General features: G+C 41.0%; 1 protein-coding gene across 1 annotated transcript in view; it reads left to right on the plus strand.

Moving 5' to 3' along the window:
* Positions 1 to 12101, plus strand: part of EDAR (ectodysplasin A receptor) — a 71368-nt gene that overhangs the window by 12058 nt on the left and 47209 nt on the right. The gene's annotated exons all lie outside the window — the stretch shown is intronic.

Consider the following 12101-nt stretch of genomic DNA (forward strand, 5'->3'; position numbering starts at 1 on the left):
CAGGTGTTGGAAATTCAGCTCCCTGTTCCAAATTAAATAGAGGGAGTATTTGATGTCATCCCATTTTACTCAAAGTGTGTCATACACCTGCACCAATAAATTGATCTGTGGAAAACATATACTCCTCTGAAATGTGCTAACCATACCCTGTGATCAAGCCTTTAGTCCTTATTAAAGTTACAGGAATACATTTTAATCTGTTAAAGAATAATTATTCAGAGTGCAAGCAGAGAATACAGCAGAGATTTAGGAGAAAGATGTTGCAGGGCAGACTTCAGTGAAGGGGTAATAGGTGGTATCAATGTGGTCATCTTAGGTTTGTATTTCCAGGCTTTTGAGTGGCTTTGAAGTTTAAATGTTCTAGCATTTTCTGAGCACTGACATTTGTATTGTAAACTAATTGTTTTTATTTGAGAAACTGCTGACTGAGTTAATACACCTTTCTGTTAGTAGGCATGCTGACTTCAGCCAGCTGCTGATGCTGCTTTGGGAGAAGGAACAGCACAATTCTATCTTAATGTTTTAAAAAATGAAGTTTGCTTTATTGGGCTCTTAAATAAGGGAGAACAAATTTGTATCTCTGTATACAGTTTTGAGTTCTTCCTACAAGAGAGTAGGAAGTAGTGTGAGAAATAAACAGGACATCAGGGTTTCAGGTGAGGAGCTTTATATATGTAACAGTCTGGGCAAGAAAAATGTACAGAACTGATTCCATGCAGACAGGCAAACTCAGTCATTGTTTCCTCAAGGATTTAAACTTACATCACCATGAAGTGTTAAGAGATGGGGTGGTCTTATGGCAGGGTTTTTGTTAGTTATTTTTTTAGTGTTTTTTTTTTTTTAACAGATTTGTAAATCCAGTATGTTATGACACGACAACAAAGATGAAAGGGTTTTAATTGGCATGTAATTTATGTGGGTTTGGGTCACTTTTAATTGCATGTGAATAGTGGAGAAGAAAAATAACAAGCACAGCTTATTTGTAACAAAGAAAAATGCTACCCTTTCTGCTGCACACTTGTGGGCTGAGATTTGATATAATTAAGCTCAATGTAAAAATAACTCATCTATCAATACCACCATTTATCATGAAAGGATGAGCTCCCTGCAATGCATGGTTTGAATTAACTGTCGCTTGCTGTCAAAGTGACTGAGATGCTGTGTACACATTTGGCACTTACACACATACATGAGTTTTTGTAGATGTCTTTTGGAGACAGAGCCAAGAGAGCCAAAAAAACAGACTCTGAAAGCAACCTGAGCACACATGTGAACACAAGCACTTGCTATGCACCGAAAGCTTTGTCCTTTAAACAAGTTTCCTGTTTGCCTTTTTTGGAGAAGAATTAGCTTTCGTTGTTCGCTGTTTTAAAGCTCTTCACTTTAACATGCCCTCAGGTCCCTGCAAGGTGACACTTCAGACAAGCTGTAAAAGAAATGTAGTTCTTCAGCTGCTGTTGTGCACTTGATAGTTTTATCTTCTAGAAATTATGTTTCTATAACCCTTTTTTTTATTTTGAGCAAATAGTCATGGAAATAAATAATTTTCTACTATGGGACTTTGCTATAGAATACATTGCTACCACTACAAATATGACTTTTCCACTGCTTACACAGAGCAACACATTTAGTCAGACTAAGCCATCTTCTAAGAGCTGCCCCAGACCAGGGCCTGGGGGACTCCAAGGGACTCTGAATCGGGCAGGCTGTCCTCAACTCTTGGAGAGAAACAGGTGTGCCAGGAGACAGGAAGAGGCTTTTCTCACAGCTCTCTCAAATCATAAACATGACTGCTGCTGTATTTCAATTTGCAAGATGATCTTGACATTGCCCACCCCTTTGCAGGCAGAGGCTGATGACACATGGTGCCACATTGCCCTGGTAGCATAGGCACCAGGCAGGTGAGAGTGACTTGCCTGGGGTTTCTGTCCAGCACCTTCTTTCTGTGGGGAGTTGAATGGCCCTGGAGAACAGGTGCATGAAGGGAGCAGGTAGAACAGAGGGTCAGAGTTGCAGCAAACATGAGGGTTGTCGGAAAGGATGCTCAAATCCCGCTTGGGCTCCCAAAAGTATGAAAAAGAGCAGGGACATGAGCAGTGGCTGTGGGAACAGCACAGGGTGCTGGCAGGGGGAAGGGATACCTGCTGCTTTCCACTGAGGTGCTGCTTGAGCTACAGTGGAGTGGGGAATAGCAGCCAGAGGAGTCACACAGCATTAAAAAGGAGTCATTGGCCCCACAAAGCATGTGTGGTGAGGGAAGAACTGAGTTAATCAGAGGCAAAGGACTGAATGGGGACAAAACCAGCAAATGCTTGGAGTACAGGGAGAAAGATTGCATCTCTTTAGGGGTGGAGAAGGAATTGTTGGTGAATCCAGGGCGTTTGCTGTCTAATTCATTGCTGGTGCTCTTATTCTTGAATAACATAATGAACACCAAACTTTGAAGATCCATTTTCAGAACAGTAAAATGATTAGATCAGAAACACAAAGAGGGGGGAAAATACAAACAAAATTTCATAGGCTGCAGAAAAACTATCTTGAGCCTAAAATGTGTCTATTGATCTACCATGTAGCCCTGCATACATATGTACATATAACATATATATACATATAATATAGTATTCCCATTTTATTTATACTTTATATACTTCCCATTTTATATATACTTATTTATACATATAAATAAGTATTCCCATTTTTCATTGGCGCGGAAGAAATTTTAAAAGTTCCAGTGGTTACCAGTAAACAGAAGTTTCCTGGAACCTTTTTAGCATGTTATTGCAGTAGGAGCTGTTCAATACCAGCAACAGATGCACATTGTGTACAAATACAAAATACATTTATACCCTGGCCAAGTAGTTAATCACAAACAATTATGTGAACAATCTCAGTTAATGTACAAGTTTTTCATCCATATTCATATTTGCATCTTCTGATGGTCTTTTATCACTTGGTGAGATACTTTATCAACCCTTCTTGTTTTGGGAGATGCTGAAGATCCTTTTGGGAAGGAAGAATGCAATGAGTTTGTGGACTTGGCAGTACTGGTTAATAGTTGGACTCAATGATCTTAAAGTTCTTTTTCAACCTAAATGGTTTTATGATTTTGTGTTTAGGCCAGAAGGCCCTGATAGTGCCTGTAACTGTTTCTTGAAAGTTCTGTTATTTTTAATAGGCAGGCAGGAGTGAAGCAGCTGCTTAGAGCCAGGGATTTCTGTTTCCCACTCCTGTGGCTCCCTGTGATGGCAATCTGAACTGGCTTTGCTCATGTTTTTGGTTTTGGTTTTGTTTTTTTTTTTGGCAAAGCTGTGCACAGTTTATTGCATTTGACTTTAGGTTCAAGCAGCATTCTGTAGTGCTGTCAAGAGCTGAAATGTCAGAATGAAATACTGAATGCTATTTCCTCAGAAGCTTGGTGTCACAAATTATGGAGGCTCCAGGCTAAGTGTCTGCAACATTTCCTGTGATTGCTGCAGTGGAGCCATGCTCCATTTTTAAATACATTGGTCACAGGTTGATGAAACCAATTTCTCTGAGAATCTTTTGCTGTCACCAGGTAGAAGATATCACCCCCCAAGAGAAAAAAAAAAACCTAAACAAAATTACAAAACAGCCCATAGAAAAAAAAAATCTAAAAATAATAATAAATGGTAACAGGATACCTGTAGCCAAGCTGAGATTGATGCTGCAGCTTCACATGCAGTTGTATCAGTTTGGTGCTAGTGTAGATGTTTTTCCTCCCACCCAAGTTGGCAAACGTTAAATGTGTTTTTCAAGCTTTCTTCCTGCCCTCCCTTTTGCTCTATTTTAATTCTGCTGCAAACTTAACCTGCCTTATTCAGATTTGTAATGGCATGAGACTTATGTGCTAGCTGGGACATGCAAGTACCTGGAGTCCTAGAAATGCTCATAATTTGCATTCTTAATGAAACATAATTTAAAATCCTAAATATAGAAAGTTTTCTATAACTGAAATGGATTAAAACAGCTCCTTTTTCCCAGATCTCAAACATCCCTGCCAGCCCATAAGTTTTGGAAGAAGCCCTGTAAAGCCGTGAGACTTAACTTCTTGACAAAGGAGAACCAGAAAACCAAACAAAGATCTTTCTGTTGGGTTAAATCCAGAACATGTTGATGGGTCCTGCCCAACAGCCGGTCAAACCTGTGTAGGAACCTTAGTTTTTTTGCTAATCCCTTATTGCTTTCTGATCTCTGGATCCAAGATAGGTATTATGAAATGCTTCAGAAGGGCAGGTTTTTTAAACTTTAGAGTTTTGCATTAACTACCTATGTTGTCATCTTTTCTGCTTTCTTTTCTCTATCAGTTTAATTTCAGACTATCCCCTCAAAACCATTTTTGAATGCCCTGGATTAATGAGGCATTATTCCAAATGACATGGTAATTCTTCACCATGGAAAATGCTTCTTAGCTGGTTCTACACCACAAATTGCATTCTTACACCCCAATTTTTATTGGGCCTTTGAGCAATAGTATGATATAGGCAATAAGCATCTCTGCCAATTGCCAGGTGTTATTCTCTCATTATGACAGAGGTTTTCTGCTGCATCACTTCAAAGCCTTCAACAACTAGCTCAACTCCTGCTAATGCTAGAATTTCAGCAGGCTGAGCTCTAGGAGGTTCAGCTGTATTTCTCTACATCCTGACACTGTCCTGAGCACACTCTTCTGTCTCTCCTATTGTTTGCTTCACCTAACTCAGTGCCCTATGGCTTTGCCTCCCACCAGACAGATCCAGTGTAAAATTCAGTCCTTACTACCAAGGGTTTTCCTCTAGAGAAATTTAAGAAGCTGAATTAAAGTAGATAACCACAGCTTACTTAGGGACAGGATCCTAAAATGAAGAAATCAGGCTTGCCTCAGAAAACATGGGAATGACATGAATTGATGGCAACAGTCCTTCTCACTGTCTCCCACCAAGTCAAATGGCTCCTTTCAGTCCCTCACAAGCACCCGAGTGGTTACCGCTTCCCTGGCACTGGGGTGGCTCAAGGATCCTGCCCAATGCCTGGTCCCAGAGCCTGGCTGCCAAAGGCAAGGAGAGGCTGGGCCAGAGCACAGGTGCCCACCCAGGCAGCCAGAGCCATTTCATCCTTGCGCCCCACGCCGCAGGCTGGCGGCTGTCGTGGCTTCTTCCCCATCACACCCTTACACACTCCTTCGTGCCCGTCTGTCTTTTCCTCCACCCACTACCTGCATCAGAGGCTTGATTTCTGCTCCCCCCCACCCGTTTTTTTTCACCTCAAAGTGATAGCAATTCCTGGTGCATTTATCTTGGATGATGTGGTTGCTGTAAGATGAGGTACCTGCAGCAGCCAGTCTGCGGTTGATTTGAACGCAGGCGAGTCTCAACAATGAGCTTAAAGGAGGGTGTCAGGTATAAATCTTGTCTTCAAACAGCCAGGGTGCATTCCAGACTTCAGAGACACCTCTTTGTGTGGAAGGTTGGTTGGGTTTTTTTGCCTCCTTTTTTCTTTTTCTTGGACCTGGAAGAGGATGAAAGTGACGGGGTGTGTGCGTTCGTTTAGGCTGATAATAAGAGTGGGGCTCACGGGCATAGTAATTTGGCAGCCTCTTCACTTCCTGTAACAGTTTCAAAAAAAAAAAAATCATTCAAGGGCTGCTTAAAGACAAACATTTTTTGTTTAACTACTGATGGCTCATTTTCTGAACATCCATGCAATTAATCTTATTTGTATTAAAGAGGCAGGCTGCTTTTTGTAAGGTTTTCTGAGCTATAATTAATGAAGATCAAAAATGTTACAGAGACATAATATTTAACTTTTCATAGGTGCAACTGCACAACATCTGCAGCAATTAGAGAAGCAAAAGAAAAAGGCAGTGTGTTGAGGTTTCTTTCCCTTCAAAGTGTCTTTGTTAAGCCTCTTCAGTATTCTAGCTGGGAATGTAATTTTTGGTGAGGAGACTAATCGATACTAAAACCACAGATCTTTTTTTTATATTGCATTGATTGTCAAACACATAGCTCAAAAATATTATCAGCTATGTCAGACTTGTGAGAACTAAGCCCATGAAGTTGAGTGAAGAGCTACCTGTATTGCACCTTGAAGAATCAGATCCAAACAAGAGTGTTTACTGCTGCCATAGTAGTTTTCAAGCAAATGCATGAGTGTGTTAAAACTTCAAAAGGATCATAACAGTTTCATGATTTTACATGTAAAAAATCCTGGATATTTTGCCACTAGGAATTCTGTAACACAGATTATCTTTTAGCTGGGCTGCTTAACACATAATTAGTTTTTAATAAGTAGTAGCTTATTTATCTCTGGATGATTAAATGAAGAACCCTGGAATGCATCACTTGAAGACATATGACAAGAAACATGCATAGTTCTACCTTGGCACTAGCTGCCTCCCACTTCACCAACCTTTCAGCAACTCTAGCAAAAAGAAAGTCTGGTTTTCACTGGCTTGAAATCAAAATGTGGATGGCTCCAAGTGTGTCACTTGGATTCACAAGGCAACGTCAGCCTTTGCCTTTACAACAGACACACAACATCCTTATGCCAGGGATTGCCTGTTTCATATCCATGTGGCATCCTACTAGCACTTTGTTAGATTAAAAAAAAAAAAGCTGCAACTGCATCATTCCTATTACTATCTGAACTCTCCTTACACTGCTAAAGCAAAATGATCTCTGTCATCTCTGTGATCTGCAGTTAAGTTTGATGTCAAACATTGTTTGAGGAACAAGCTATCGTGGTGTGATCCCAAAAACCAAGAGAGGCACCATCTGATGTGTACTAAACCACATTAAGAATAAAAGAAGAATTAATCTTTGTCCTTTCATTGTGGATGCAAGTGTCACATATGAAAGGTGACATATGAAGAAGTTACAACCCATGGATATCTAATGCACCATAGCTGTACCATGAAAAGTGCTACCTGATGACAAATGCCTCCATCTCCAGGAGCGAAAAACTGCATGTCTAGAAGCCTGGAGGCAACTATGAGCAAGGGCAGTGCTGAGCACCCTGCTGCTGTGCCCCAGCAGCCTACACCCCAACTACTCCTTCCCAAGGAGAGAGCAGCTCAGTAGCCTTGTGTCTGGGGGTCCTTGTATTTAACCCATGCTTGATGTCTGAAGATAGATAGGTTTGGTTTGAAGAAATGTTTGCAAAATTAAATAATGGAATTGCACATGCTGATTGCATCACATTTATTTCTGTTTACTTTGTGACTCATAATCTTCCTAATTATATGCAAGCAAAAAAGGCTAAAAATTTCTTGTATTTCAGTGTAAAGTTATCCATCATATACAAGAGACATCTGGTCTCCAAATCTAACCCCTCTCAAGGTCAAAGCCCAAGCAGGGCCAGTGGTTTGAACGAGAGTGTTGGGCTTTATGCAGAGGACAACTGTGGCAGGATGGCTTGGGGGTGTCAGGAGAATTAGCAGCAACATGCTACCTCAGTCCTAGCAAAACCAGGCACAAGAAAATGTCAACAGTTTCAGCCTTTTTCTTAATTACAAAACTGTTATACATAAAAAAATGCACACTTCCAGGACCAAAATCTGTACATTCTTTGAATGTTATGCAGGTTTTTACATTTTAACTGAGGTGAACCCCTCCCACAATCCCCCCAGTTACTCATCTTTCCAAACGCTCTTTCATCTTTTATCTTTCAGACTGTAAGATCTCTGAGAAAGAGACAGTCTTTATTTGTGTATGTACAGCACCCGCATATTTAGCACTAAGCTCAAATGTTTGCCTACACTGTAAAGTAGTTGCCAAACTGTGTGGTTTAAGAGTATGTCAAGGGTATTAATTTCTAACAATTAAGAAGGGACTGAGAAACAGTGTGAACAAGCTGAAGTTTTTGTTCAAAACAAAGTGATTGAACGTGGAACTCCCTGAAGATTTCAATCAGAGAACCCCAAATGCAGCATTGGTCAGTACGCAGCTGAGGTTGTCTGTGCAACAACATTTCTGCACCTCAGCTTCTTTCTGCCTCATGCTACTTGTATGCTAATCGCAGCCATCTTCATGAAAAGGTTTTGATAAGGATGTTCTCAGGAGGAGGAGTTGGAGAGCTCTGGGAAGCTACAGTCACTGTACTCACACTTGACATCCTCCGTTTGTTCAGGAAAATAAGGTGTTGGGGGATTTTTCTTTACCTCTTCAGCCTGTCCCCTTTCATCCAACAGATCGACTGTGTGAGGCCCCAGATTTTTGATCCTGCCCTCAAAATGCAGGCTTTTTGCTTCAAAGTCAGAGGAACAGCGCCTTTGATGGCTTTTACTTTTATACCATACAGCCCCTACACATATATGTTCTGTTTATAGGTAAAAACACAGCTGGTTTGACTCTGTATGGCAATTTTCACATGACATGATTGTTTTCTCTGGTGACCTGCAAGAGTCTGAAGCAAGTAGAAAAATAGTATTTTCACTCTCAGATCATGTAGAAATAATTAATTGCATGGGCACCAGCCACTGGAAGTTTGCATGTGCCTTCTTTCCCCAAAAGAAAACAGGTTACCATAATAACCTGAAATCAGAAAATCACCCTGCATCTTTCTTTTATGTGGTTTCAAAGATGAGATCTTTTAGTGTTGTTTTTTTCTGTCTGTGATTTTAAATGAGTACGAGATCCTCTGAAGAGCTGCATTCATTTGCCTGCCTACGTGTGGCCACTGCCTTTAAGCTGTGCTATGTAAGATGTCCATGTGAGCTTGGCAGGTCTGATATAGGACCTTGAGGGGACCCACTGCCTTTTGAAGTGGCACACTGGGGTCAGGCAGAAGTCCAGAGGACATCTCAGGTGCCACCACTCCCCTGTATGTGGGCAGCTGTGTTGAGCCTTTGTTGAGGCCAGCAACAAGAGGAATTGCTTAGTTAACAGATCCAGAAAGCTCCTGATCCACTGCCCGGTCTTTAAACAATTTCCTTTTCCCCAAGAATATCATACATTTCTTCTTCCCTGCTTTCATGGGTGTTCCCAGCTACCCAAGTAAATACAACTTTTACATTTGCCACTGCATATAGTGGATTCCTACATTGAATGTCAATATGATCACTTTGCAGCATCCTAGTAGGGTTTCAAAATTATGTAGGTAATTTATTATCACAAATATGAACTGATTATTAATGCCTAACAAACTTATATGAAAATCACAGCACAGAATATAAAAAATTGGCTACAATATAAGATCAAAGTAGGGGTTTCTTGAGTGTGCGACCCAATAACATTGGATGTCCAAAAAGTAAGATCACTCTATTTAAAAAAATTATAAATTTCCTATGCCTTGTGAAAATTACCCTCATGTTTCCAAAGATGCTTGGAAGAAGATCAGGCTTTGACATTACTGAATGAGTAATATGAGGTAGACTTCAACATATAAAATTGCTAGATAAAGAAATGGCACCTATCTGGTAATATAAACTGCTTTTTTTCAAGCCTGAAAAAAGCAGTTTATATTACACCTATTGCAGTGTCTAGAGATTTACACCAGCTCTTGTTCAAACCTTCAGCTTAGTGTTATCATCTGGAATTTCAGAAAAACAGGACCTGTTCTTTAAGTCAAACCTCACTTCTCTGTGGACCCATTTCTTTACTAAAGACACATGACAAAGTGAAGTTCAAGTGTATCTACATCTGAGGCAGGTCATGGATTTTTTTCTCACAGTGGCAGTAGGCTGGTGAGGATCAATGTACAATATTGCTTGTGAGGAGTAATCACATTTAAAAATCTAGCAGAGAACTACCTCTCTTGCATTCCTTCATGCCTTGGATCCTGGATTTTTGGTACTTTGGAGGAATCATCTTTGTGCCCATTGCACTGAATCCATGAAAAGCAAATTTGAATGTGTGATGGCATTGACCTGTAGTAATGAAGTGCTTGTAAAAAAGATTGTTTGCTTTACTTTGCACACAGGGCTAGAAGGTAATAACACAAGAGCTGCCATGAAACAGTCTTCCCAGGGCAGCTGAGCCTTGGAGAGCCCATCTTCTTGGCAATCCCCATCAGAAGTCAGTGTGGAGCTTTCACACTAGGAACTCAATGTCTTTTCTAAAGACAGGCTTAGGATGGCTGGCAGCTCAGAGGAAGCTCTGTGAGGGGTGAAGTCTGGCACATCTGGGGACTGTCTGTATGTTGGTCGCAGTGCCTGAAATGTGTCAAGATGAGGTCCAGCCTCCTCAGCCCTGTGTCCATCACCAGAGTTCTCCAGGCCACTTTTGCAGAGGCGTTTGTGTTAATGTTACTAAAGATTACACATAGAAAGGAGTTTTTCAGCCAGTTATTTCTTCACATGCACACACTCAAAACCTGTTAACACTGTTTCTAAGTAATTAAAACAATTTATAAATTCAGTTCTAATTCAGAAAGGGTTTTAGACTGTAATACTGGGAAACAGCTTTGGAAAATACAAAGCAATTCAAATGTAGGAGTTGCTATGTGAAACAATTTGCATGTTTATAGTATTTTACCTGATAAAAATGCTTATTTATTTTAAGGGGAGCAAAAATCTTTCCCAAAACCATGGGGAAACCCTTTTGGCCAAGCCTTCTTTGTATGCACCATTTCATCCAGTCTGAGCTCAGTCCTCAGTCTGGCCAGTAAAATACCCTGGAAGCATGTCCTTATGCCCTCCAGTCATACTAAGAAAGCATTTGCTGCCTGGAGGCACAGACTGCAAGACCTGTAGCAGCCCCACCAAGCCATCTCCATCTCCAAGGCCGCCATGTTTGCTCCAAAGGCTGAGGAAAGGAGTGCTTGCCTTCGTGGCTTTCCATACTTCCTAACCAGACAGCTGCTGTCTTTGCTCACCCCAAAGCAAAAGGAAGGTGGAGGAACAGCTCAAATAACAGCACCATGGCTTTAGAACCTAGATTGTAGCAATCCTAGTGTTCACTGAGTGAGCCAAGTACCAGACACCTGAGAGCACTGAGGTGCCCACAGGGTGCCCCTGCTGAAGAGCCTGGCAAAGGGGCACCAGGGAGGGTCTCCCTGAGATGCCTGTGTTGAGAAGGAGGGTGAACCTCAGAGCATTCCCTACCTGCTCTCTGGCATGTCTGTGTAGGGTGCTTGGGGGGAAAATAGGGGCTTCCTCAGGATCACTGCTCAATGCCATAATGGATGGCTAATTATAGGTCTTACAGTGAAAGAAGCAGCCCCACAGAGATCTTAAGCTACTAGATTTTCAGTAGAGACGTTATTTCTGGGATAGTATTCCCACAGGCCAAAGTACAATTACAGTGTTGGTTTATATTTCCTTGCAAAAAAAAAAAAAAAAAAAGTTAAATGAGCAAAGTGTACAGTTTTAAATTAATCTTCTTATCAAAGACTCACTTAGACAGAGTTACACCTTTTGCTTCCTCCTTGTAATGTCAGTGATATCTGGGAAAGTCTCTGGTTGAATCTTTGCACAGCACAGGGTAAAGGGCCTGAGCAGGTACTGGGTGGCAGGCTTGGTCCTGCCAGGTTGGGTACTTTCTTTGAAATCATAAGGAAACCTGATCCTGTATAGTAAATGAACAGAGAAAGAAGCCCTTTGCTATTCAGTACTCCTCCAAAACAGCAAAGAGAAATTAATGTTGTTCCTCTACACATAGAAGAACAAGTTCTTGAAGGAAGTCAGGGGCCTACTTCATTCATATTGGGAGCCTTGAAATATTGTTATTTGCACCTGACTATTCTAAGGGGAGATAATTGCAGTACAACTCTTTGCATGCATCCTAATAATTGCCTAGAAATATTTTCCCACAAGTTGTACATAATTAGCCTCTCCCTAAAAGATAATCACGTGAGGAAAAGATTGAGAAAAATTAGCTCTGATTTCCAAGTAGTGAGAAATCATTTTGCCCTCTCTAAAGTGTCACTTCCTTGGGCAAAGTGACAGAAAGACAGATGCAGTTTGAAAGCTTTGAGCTATCATGGAAGTGGTCTTTGCTAGGACACACATTTCTGACTTGAAAATAAAAATGGGCAGAGTTTGACAGAGTTAGGAGTGGTTTGCAAGCTGTTTCTTGGGAAAATGCAGTGGAAGAGAGAAAAAACTATCAGAACTGAGGACTGTGCATGTCTGACTGGGATAAATTCAAAGTCAGAGCACCGTT

The sequence above is a fragment of the Agelaius tricolor genome, unplaced genomic scaffold, assembly GCF_023055355.1.
Source record: "Agelaius tricolor isolate 1412-34295 unplaced genomic scaffold, bAgeTri1.0.p SCAF_7, whole genome shotgun sequence".
Classification (NCBI taxonomy): Eukaryota; Metazoa; Chordata; class Aves; order Passeriformes; family Icteridae; genus Agelaius; species Agelaius tricolor.